The sequence below is a fragment of the Salmo salar genome, chromosome ssa06, assembly GCF_905237065.1.
Source record: "Salmo salar chromosome ssa06, Ssal_v3.1, whole genome shotgun sequence".
Lineage (NCBI taxonomy): Eukaryota > Metazoa > Chordata > Actinopteri > Salmoniformes > Salmonidae > Salmo > Salmo salar.
The window spans coordinates 59,459,747-59,470,100 of record NC_059447.1 but is presented as its reverse complement, the minus strand read 5'-3'; the positions used below and the strand labels follow the sequence as shown (position 1 = coordinate 59,470,100).

Genomic DNA, 10,354 nt, shown 5'->3' with positions numbered 1-10,354 from the left:
CTGCGTTTTGGTCCAATTCATACGACGCCCGTGACAGAACTACCCACCACCAACGGACCAAGCAGCGGAGGAAGGAGCAGCAGCAGAGTTATAAGGAGTTTTGGACTTGGGAGCAGATACTAGCGGGAGAAGGACCATGGAGGAAGGCTGGAGAGGACAGAAAACGCTATGCTGGGACACGGCTGGCAAGGAAGCCTGAGAGGCACCCCCAAGAAATATTTTGGGGGGGGCACACGGGTACTTTGGCTGGGCCAAGGGTGAGCCCTAAGCCAACTCCCCGTGTTTATTATGGGGAGCGTGTGGAGTGGAGAGCGCCGGTGTATGCGGCAGTGCGCACGATCTCGTCCATGCGCACGCGTAGTCCGGTGCGAGCGATCCCAGTCCCTCGCAAGTGCCGTGCTAGAGTGGGCATCCAGCCTGGAAGGAGGATGCCTGCGCAGCACATCTGGCCACCAGTGCGCCTCCTAGGCCCAGGCTACCCTATGCCTGCTCTACGCATGGCAGCCATCAGGCCTCTGCACAGCCCAGTTCGCCCTGTGCCAGCACTCCGCTCGTGCAGGGCTACTATTACCATCCAGCCAGGACGGGTTGTGCAGGAGGTGCGCTCCAGACCTCCAGTGCCTACTCATGGCCCGGTGTATCCAGTTCCTGCTCCTCGCACTAGCCCTGAGGTGCGTGTCTCTAGTCTGGCGCCTCCAAAGCCGGAACCACGCACCAGGCCTCCAGTGCGTCAGCCCAGTCTAGTACGTCCTGTTCCCGCTCCTCGCACTAGCCTTGGGGTGCGTGTCTCCAGTCTGGTACCTCCAGTACCAGCCCCACACACCAGGCCTCCAGTGCGTCAGCCCAGTCCTGCTCGTCCTGCTCCTGCTCCTCGCACTAGCCCTGTGGTGCGTGTCCCTAGTCTGGTGCCTCCTAAGCCAGCCCCACGCATCAGGCCTTCAGTGCGCAGTCCCCGTCCAGAGCTTCCGGCAACAGTGCCCCGTCCAGAGTGTCCGGCAACAGTGCCCCGTCCAGAGTGTCCGGCAACAGTGCCCCGTCCAGAGTGTCCGGCAACAGTGCCCCGTCCAGAGTGTCCGGCAACAGTGCCCCTTCCAGAATGTCCGGCAACAATGCCCCGTCCAGAGCTTCCGGCGATAGTGCCCCGTCTAGAGAAGGCCCACAGTCCGGAGCCAGCAGAGACGGCCCACAGTCTGGAGCCAGCAGAGACGGCCCACAGTCTGGAGCCAGCAGAGACGGCCCACAGTCTGAAGCCAGCAGAGACGGCCCACAGTCCGGAGCCGGCAGAGTGTCCGGCAACAGTGCCCCGTCCAGAGTGTCCGGCAACAGTGCCCCGTCCAGAGTGTCCGGCAACAGTGCCCCTTCCAGAATGTCCGGCAACAATGCCCCGTCCAGAGCTTCCGGCGATAGTGCCCCGTCTAGAGAAGGCCCACAGTCCGGAGCCAGCAGAGACGGCCCACAGTCTGGAGCCAGCAGAGACGGCCCACAGTCTGGAGCCAGCAGAGACGGCCCACAGTCTGAAGCCAGCAGAGACGGCCCACAGTCCGGAGCCGGCAGAGTGTCCGGCAACAGTGCCCCGTCCAGAGTGTCCGGCAACAGTGCCCCTTCCAGAATGTCCGGCAACAATGCCCCGTCCAGAGTGTCCGGCGACAGTGCCCCGTATACTACAGTTTACTACAGAATTCTATAGTAAGTACTGTAGTATTCTATATTATCATCTTGGTATCGAGTATTGTGATACTAAACCTGGTATCGGTATCAAAGTCAAAATTCTGGTATTGTGACAACATTAGTTTGTACTGCCTCTACAACGTACGCTCTTTGCATAAGTCAGTTGAAAAGTTGCTGCAGGGTGTTTGTATAACCTAACTGGAGTGTTGTGTTAGAACTGCAATCTTTCTCTAGAGCTTACCATCAGTTACTGAAATTTGACTTCATGCAAATAGGAAGCATGTCCATTCACGCTTTAACATGGATTGCCTCACGCATAACTAGTGTATTATGAAGATCTCAGATGAAATCACAATTCAAAGTGTTTTCAAATTAGGTCTGGTTTAACATGGCAAGATGAATGCCTCTGATTCTTTGCCCTCGTGTAGTTTTTTTCAAAGCCATACACTGTCTCACGATTAGGCAACGTTGTACTATTTTGCTTTTAAAGCATTTTAATCCATGGTCATTTATGTGAAAGACATATGCTACACAAGCAGAGTAAAAAGGCTGTAGTTTGTTTAGGCAGAGAGGAACAAATAATTCAGGTATCTCTCTCTCTCTCTCTCTCTCTCTCTCTCTCGCCACCCCCTCCCAACCTCTCAGATAGCCTATCAACATAGTATCAAGCCAAGGCACCTAAGCTTCCACAGACTGAGTTTCCTTTGATTGCAGTCATGTCAGATCACTGACGAGTGATGCAACCATCACCTTACTTGTAAGTCAAGTAACAAAACTCAATGGAGAAGAGATTCCCTAGTGCAAAACAATGTACTGATCCTCAACACCAATGTTCTGATACAACCTGTTCTTAATACCCTGTGAAAGCAACCACCTCTTCCGCTTTACTTCGGTATCATGTCCCCTCATCTTTTGAATCGGCTTGACGATTATATCATCAAATTCGTGATAACACGGTCATTTAAGATAGATATGAAATTATATTAGTGTTTGTGGATGAATTTACTTCTGCCAGATGCCTATTATGAAGTTTTGCGCTGAAGACCATTGCGCTACATTTATGCACATTGAATACCAATCAAAAAGCCTATAAAAGTTCAAAAACAACAAGGGTACTTCCTGGAAAATTACACATCACTTGCATAAGCAAAGAATACAAATGTATTCTGCAGTCCTAGTTATTTTGTAAAACCTAATTGTATGTAAAATAGGGTCATTTAAACGTCTACAGTAGCGTTGATATTTTTGCATAGTGCATGATAAAAGAAAAGTCCAATGATACCAAACATATTCCAGGAAACCCACCAGTATGCCCTTATGTCCTAACAGTATCTGTTTTCTTTATCAGGCCGGTGAAAGAGTACAGTTGGCTGTACTTTGGTGCTGTATTTGCATTGCAAACATTGAACACTCACTTCTCCCTAGAGCCAGTCACTAGATGTCAACAAACCTGTGCTGTGAGCAACTTTGGGAGACCACTTCCTCCTCTCCGCAGAACACTCCTCCCTCCTCCTCCCCTCTCCACTGCTGCAAAATGGCTGGGGCTTGTTAAACCATAATGTAGCTGAGAGAGTGAAAAGGGGGAGACTCAGTGCTCAAGAGTGTTGCTGAGTAACTACTCTAAGTGGCTGTATCACCTGATTGGCTGCCACAGTGTTTACTGCAATCTGTCATCTCACCAACACAACACTGCTCTTTCTCTGAGGGGAGCTGTCCAAAATGGAATGTGCAGGGAGAGAATGGCTATCCGTTTTATCACTGACCCTGAATGACTGTTTGCCCCTGACCTGTCACCTGAGCGGAGGAAGTCATCACCTATAATTTGTGAATATAAACAAAGTGTCATTGTGATATAGGTCGGAAACCTCATGCTCTTGACCCTCAATATTACTGTTGGTGTCAGCATAATCCGATTTTAAGGGTAATACATTGTTGTATGAGCTTAAATAATACATCCCTATACGAATAGGCTAAATAACTGTACTGGTGAAGTAGTAGAGGAATTGACCATATGAAGGCTTTTAGTGAAGTTCAGCTCAGTTCAAAGAGGTATCTTCCAATTTGGTGAATGTAACACCACAGCTATGACACAAACCATTTTGCAGAACCATGAACTAACTGTACAGTGGCCAGACAGGGAATTGTGAATAGGAGTTTGATTGTTACTGTGCTTTTGTAACATATGTAGCCACCCACATATATATATGCTAAAGAAATGCCAACTTCTTCCTGGGTCAAAGGTTCATTGGAGGCGGGTCTGTTTTGAAGAGCACATGATGAGTCTGCATTCTCTCTTGATATGTTAACAATTTGATGATTAATTTGGTAATTTAATGCAAAGCTTTAAAACAGTCACTGGTGTTCTATAGTATGGGGAATGGAAATATGATTGAAATAATTGATCCAATTACATTATTAAGTGATTTATTTACAATTTAAGAAGTGTGGTTTGAGCTTCTGTGGCAACCATTTTAGATATGCCATCTTGTCAGCAGATTCGTCACTGGTGTTACTGTTCCTGCTGGTAACACCTGTGACAATCAATAGCACTGCTAACTTTTTATACCAACTTAAGTTTTTATACAGTTTCAATATTGTAATTTGTAACATAATATGACTTTCCTTTTGATAGATATGGCAAATAAAGTGCTGCTTAAAAGCAAAAGACTCTATAGACAGTGAAGGGATGCTGACCCAGATGACCCAGACCGTAGAGCAGCCTACCTTGAAAAAAAACCACCAGACTTACTTAAAGAATTTAGAAAAAAAGAAAGAGTGAATGATCTCACAGAAAGAGGAAAAAGACAGGAGCAAAATAAATGGCGGGTCAGACAGAAAAAACACAGATGTTGAGAGCAGGAAAGACAGTGTTGACCCCCCCCAAGTAGGAAGACGTTAGTACTTATTTACCCAGTTACCCAAAGGGATAGTTCACCCAGGTTTCTTTACCGTGTAAGCAATTTATGGACAAGGTATGACAGCAGCACACGCTTTGGTTTTGTTAATCTGGCCACTGTTTCAAATGCTAACTGTTTAGCATTTGTGGCACAATAACTCAATGAGTTACGTATAGATTGTTTGGATGAGAAGTGCATGAACTTGCATTGATGTAAAAAAGTAAGCCTTTTAAACAGTGGCCAGGTAAACAAAACCAAAGCATGGATTGTAGTAATACCTTGTCCATTAAGCCATTTTGTAATTTGGGTGAACTATACCTTTAAGTAGGCTTCCAAAATGTTTGTCACATGGCAGAATTATTTATGTTTTACCAAAGCTATATAGTTTTGTGGATAGGCATGACAGAAATAAAGTAGGATTTCATGTTTGTATCATCTTTGAAAGATTACATCTTTATGTTTTACAGACAAACCGAAGCGCGGAGATCGCACAGGACAGCAGTACATAAAGCCTGAAGAAAACAGCATAAGTTGCAAGAAACGTTGTCAGCGTTTGCAGGGTACAAATCAAGACCCTGAAAGTCCAAGAACGGAGACGAGAAGCACACTACATGGCCACCATGCCTCTTCAACAACTTCAAAAACTCTAAACTTCCACTATGGGCCTTGGGGGATCTAAGAGCAAAGCAAAGCAGCCAAATCAGACAAAGCCAAACAAGAGTTTGCAAATATACTGAGAGGAAGCTAATAAATAAATAAAAAATTCCAAAAGTTGTGTGAGCAGAGCATTGTTTTTTTTTTATACAAAGCCTGGAAGCAACAAAAGAGGTCAACAAGCAAGCTTGGTGGAAATAAACAAGAAGACAGCCGTGAGACAGTTTTACCTAGCAGGCAAACCCCTGCCAAGAAAGACACTATCACACTAAGGAAGGTGAAGAAAAAGGAGGCTCCTTTGTGATTCCCGGCGTAACCTCCACAGGAAATACGTTGCTGAGCATGGGCAACAGATTTCATCATGCGCCTTCTTCTGAAAGGAGAGACCCTTTTGGGTGATGACACCACAGGAGAGGCCAAGAAACTTGCCAGTGCAAGACTCATGAAAAATTGCGTTTTATGGCAAATCAAATGCTCAAACGTGGTCAAACTTGGCCATAATCGAGGATGAGCTTGTTACCCAGTTCCGGGAAAGGCGCTTTAAAATGTAGGAGACGTCTGTTCAACATTCGATGGCAGGTACCACAGCTACCGGACCTTGAGAGAGAACCTGACTAATGACTGCCTGATCCATATAGTTTTTTGTAAAAAACTTCACATGCATGTATGCTTCAGAGATCCAGTCAGTTCACTTCGGGGGTTCACACAAGCAGGTGACGCTCCACACTGGTATCATCTATGTGGCAGAGGAGCCCCCACCCATCTCTTTCTGCACCTTCTCACCCGACAGCCATATGGGCTCACCTGGACCCCATTCTGGACATGCTAAAACAGCGGTACCCTACCGTGCAACACCTTCACTTCTTCAATGATGGCCCTGCCACCCAATATAAACAGAAGGGCAACTTCTATATGGTTGGTACTGAACCTGTCAAGAACGGCATCCAGGGAAGTACGTGGAACTTTTTTGAGGCCAGTCACAGAAAGGGTGCTCCGGATGGAGTGGGTGGTTCACAGCTGACCTCTTGGTCCACCACGGGAAAGACATAACTGCAATGTCTTTCTATTAGGAGGTAAGAGACTCTGGCACTCAAATACAGTTGTATTATGTCAGTGAGGAAGAGGTGGCATAAAGTAAGCATAAAAGGGAACCATGCGAATGCACCAGGTTCTTAGTATCATGCCTGGCAACCTATAACGTCTCTGCCAAGCAGCGCAAGGAGTGTGGGATTGCCCATGTTATGGACTCCAAGAAATCACTCTCCCGACAGTGCCGGCTAATGGCCACGGTCTCTCACCTCCACATCAAACAGATGTCATTGACCCGGATGCCTCAGCTCCACTTCGGCCAGATGTCATCGAGGCTCACCACACTGGACAGTGGTGCATTGTGAACTATGACGAACAACCATACCCTGGCGTTATAGCGTTATACTGGAGGTCGAAGAACAAAATGTCAAAGTTAAGTGCATGCACAGGAATGGAGTCAACAAGTTCTTCTGGCCAAACCCAAGAGATGATATCAACTGGTATGGGGATTACCAGATTGTGTGTCTGATGCCAAAGCCGCTGTCAGTGAACAAAAGATCAGATTGACCACAGTATCTGGAAGTACTTGGAGGAGCACCTGAATGTGGGAAAGTGGCAGGTGTGAACTGGCTACCATAGAAGAAGCCGTCAGCGGCTAGAAAGCAATGGAGACTGGCTCAGAGATGATAACAGATGGACCTGACACAATAACATGGCAAAGACAAACATGAACAAACATTTCTAAAGACAAACACATCTCAAGTAAAAGTGAAGTTAGTATGGGAAATAATTTGTACGGGAAAAGTTAGTACAGGAAATAGGCCTATTACATGAACATATTTGACTTTAGTCCTAGTTTACATTCACTGTTGTGTTTCTATTGTTATAATAAACATATTTTATGTTTGTACGACAATGTTGTGTTAGGAAATACATTTTAGTCCATAAGATTAAGACCAAAAGATGAAGCCTATTGACTAAAATGTCTATCCTAACACAACATTGTCGTACAAAGTAAAACATGTCTTGGCCAGAAGAAATAAAAGATATTACTAAATTGATCAAATTTGTATGAAATGATCATATGTCACTGCTTTCACATTGTGTCACTGGTGTTACATTGCATCACTGGTGTTATAGCATGGCATGCTGGTGTTCTGGCATCAGTTGCCCATTTTCATAGAATATGTTTATTTGTATTTACACAACTGTTGCTGCGTTCATTAGTAAGCATTTTAAGAATATGATAGTCCAATTTTGGTGACTTAACCTCAATTATATCTGATGTTACAACACAAAACACATGGTAGAAATATATATATGTCGCACAACAGAACTTTACACACACCGGTTTAAAGTAATTTATTACTAATCAAAACAATTTCTTAATTATAGCATTAACCCTTTGTCTTTAATTATATATGCAAATGAAATTGTGAAATTACATTCAGAAAAGCCAGAATTGTCAGCTAAAATATAGGTAACACCAGTGGTGTGAAGTATTTAAGTAAAAGTACTTTAAAGCACTAGTTTTTTGGAGAACCTGCACTTTACTTTACTATTTATATTTTTGACAACTTTTACTCCACTACACTCCTTTTTATTTATTTACAAATATATATTTTTACCCCAATTGGTAGTTACAGTCTTGTCCCATCGCTGCAACTCCCGTATGGACTCGGGAGAGGCGAAGGTCGAGAGCCATGCGTCCTCCGAAACATAACCCAGCCCAGCTGCTTCTTGACACAATGCCAACTTAACCCGGAAGCCAGCCGCACCAATGTGTTGAAGGAAACACTGTACACCAGGCAACCGTGTCAGCGTGCACTGCACCCGGCCCACCACAGGAATCGCTAGTGCGCAATGGGACAAGAACATCCCTGCCGGCCAAACCCTCCCCAAACCCGGACGACGCTGGGCCAATTGTGCGCCGCTCCATGGGTCTCCTGGTCATGGCCAGCTGCAACAGAGCCTGGACTTCAACCAGGATCTCTAGTGGCACAGCTAGCACTGAGATGCAGTGCCTTAGACCGCTCCGCCACTCGGGAGTCACTATAATGACATAATGTACAATAAATAGATTAATACATTCCATTCAAAAAGTGTCTTCATTCAAAAGAATCATCTTAGATTAAAAATATATAAAAGGTAACACACTACATGACCAAAAATATGTAGACATTTACTGATCAAACATCTCATTCCAAAATCATGGGCATTAATATGGAGTTGGTCCCCCCTTTATAACAGCCTTCACTCTTCTGGGAAGGCTTTCCACTAGATGTTGGAACATTGCTGCAGGGACTTGCTTGCATTCAGCAACAAGAGCATTAGTGAGGTCGGCACTGATGTTGGGCGATTAGGCTTGGCTCGCAGTCGGCGTTCCAATTCATCCCAAAGGTGTTTGATGGGGTTGAGGTCAGGGCTCTGTATGAACCTCGCTTTGTGCACGGGGGCATTGTCATGCTGAAACATGAAAGGGCCTTCCCCAAACTGTTGCCACAAATTTGGAAGCACAGAATTGTCTAGAATGTCATTGTATGCTGTAGAATTAAGATTTCCCTTCACTGGAACTAAGGGGCCTAGCCCGATCCATAAAAAACTGCCCCAGACCATTATTCCTCCTCCACCAAACATTACAGTTGGAACTATGCATTCGGGCAGGTAGTGTTCTTCTGGCATCCGTCAAACCGAGTCGTCCATCAGACTGCCAGATGGTGAAGCGTGATTCATCACTCCAGAGAATGCGTTTCCACTGCTCCAGAGTCCAATGGCAGCGAGCTTTACACCACTCCAGCCGATGCTTGGCATTGCGCATGATGATCTTAGGCTTGTGGGCAGCTGCTAGGCCATGGAAACCCATTTCATGAAGCTCCCTACGAACAGTTATTGTGCTGACGTTGCGTCCAGAGGCATTTTGGAACTCAGTAGTGAGTGTTGCAACCGAGGACAGACAAATTTTGCGCGGTACATGGTTCAGCATTCGGCGGTCCTGTTCTGTGAGCTTGCTCTACTACTTCGAGGCTGAGCCGTTGTTGCTCCTAGACGTTTCCACTTCACAATAACAGCACTTACAGTTGACCGGGGCAGCTCTAGCAGGGAAGAAATTTGACAAACTGACTTGTTGGAAAGGTGCCACATTGCAAGATACGACGCTCTTCAGTAAGGCCAGTTTGTCTATGGAGATCGCGTGGCTGTGTGCTCAATTTTATACACCTGTCAGCAATGGGTGTGGCTGAAGTAACCACATCCACTAATTTGAAGGGGTGTCCACAAACTTTTGTATACATACTGTATGTGGTGCTATTATATGTGACTGAGATGAACTTATTACCAGATGGCATTGAGCTGAAAGGTGGGTTTGGGTGTCCCCCCTTTAAATGTATTTTATCAAGACATGATTGTTTCACAAAAGCAGTATTTATTCAATATGAAAAATAGCCACCACTAAATAGACTACCTACTAAATGTGCACTGTCTGTGTCAAGTGAATGTGGTCGTATTCAGAGCACGTTCTGAAAGTGGAGGCGGCTGGAGCTCAATGAGCCAAAAAACAATTTCTGCCTAAAGCAAATGCCGATTCCTCATAATCAAATTAGCGTACATAATTGAGATGAAATTGTTACAAACACCCTTAAACATCTATCATAATGAATCAATAATTAGGTATCACTTTGTTAGGAGTGATTAGAATGTCTTTCAAACCTCTGCGCACACCATCAATTCCAAAATTATTCTCTAGTCGAGTAATTTTTGTTTGGTAGTTTTGAAAGGAACATTTGTCGCCACGACAATATATATTTTTCAGATTTGTTACAATCTGCAAAAAACCCATTGTTCACTCGTTTTTAAAGCCTTGCCCACTTTCTGTGTGAGGGCTCTGATTCGCTGGATCTGAGCGCGGATGCCGTCATCATTCGGGATGCCCATTCATCTGGGCCGCGTTCAGTAGAACGCAACGTTTTGGAACGTTCAGATAGAAATAAACAATATAGAACACACATGCCTCTCCAACATGTAGAATGAGGAACCACCAGCTCTATTCGTGGCATTTCTATCTGCAACGTTCGAGAACGTTTGGCAACTGAATGTGGCCCTGTGCACTT

General features: G+C 45.2%; 1 long non-coding RNA gene across 1 annotated transcript; it reads left to right on the top strand.

The window, feature by feature from the left end:
• The first annotated feature begins 1,514 nt into the window (after positions 1 to 1,514).
• On the top strand, positions 1,515 to 7,309 carry LOC123743469 (uncharacterized). Its single transcript, XR_006770286.1, has 2 exons — positions 1,515 to 1,686; positions 5,033 to 7,309. It is a non-coding gene; the product is annotated as an uncharacterized lncRNA (long non-coding RNA).
• Positions 7,310 to 10,354: the final 3,045 nt, after the last annotated feature.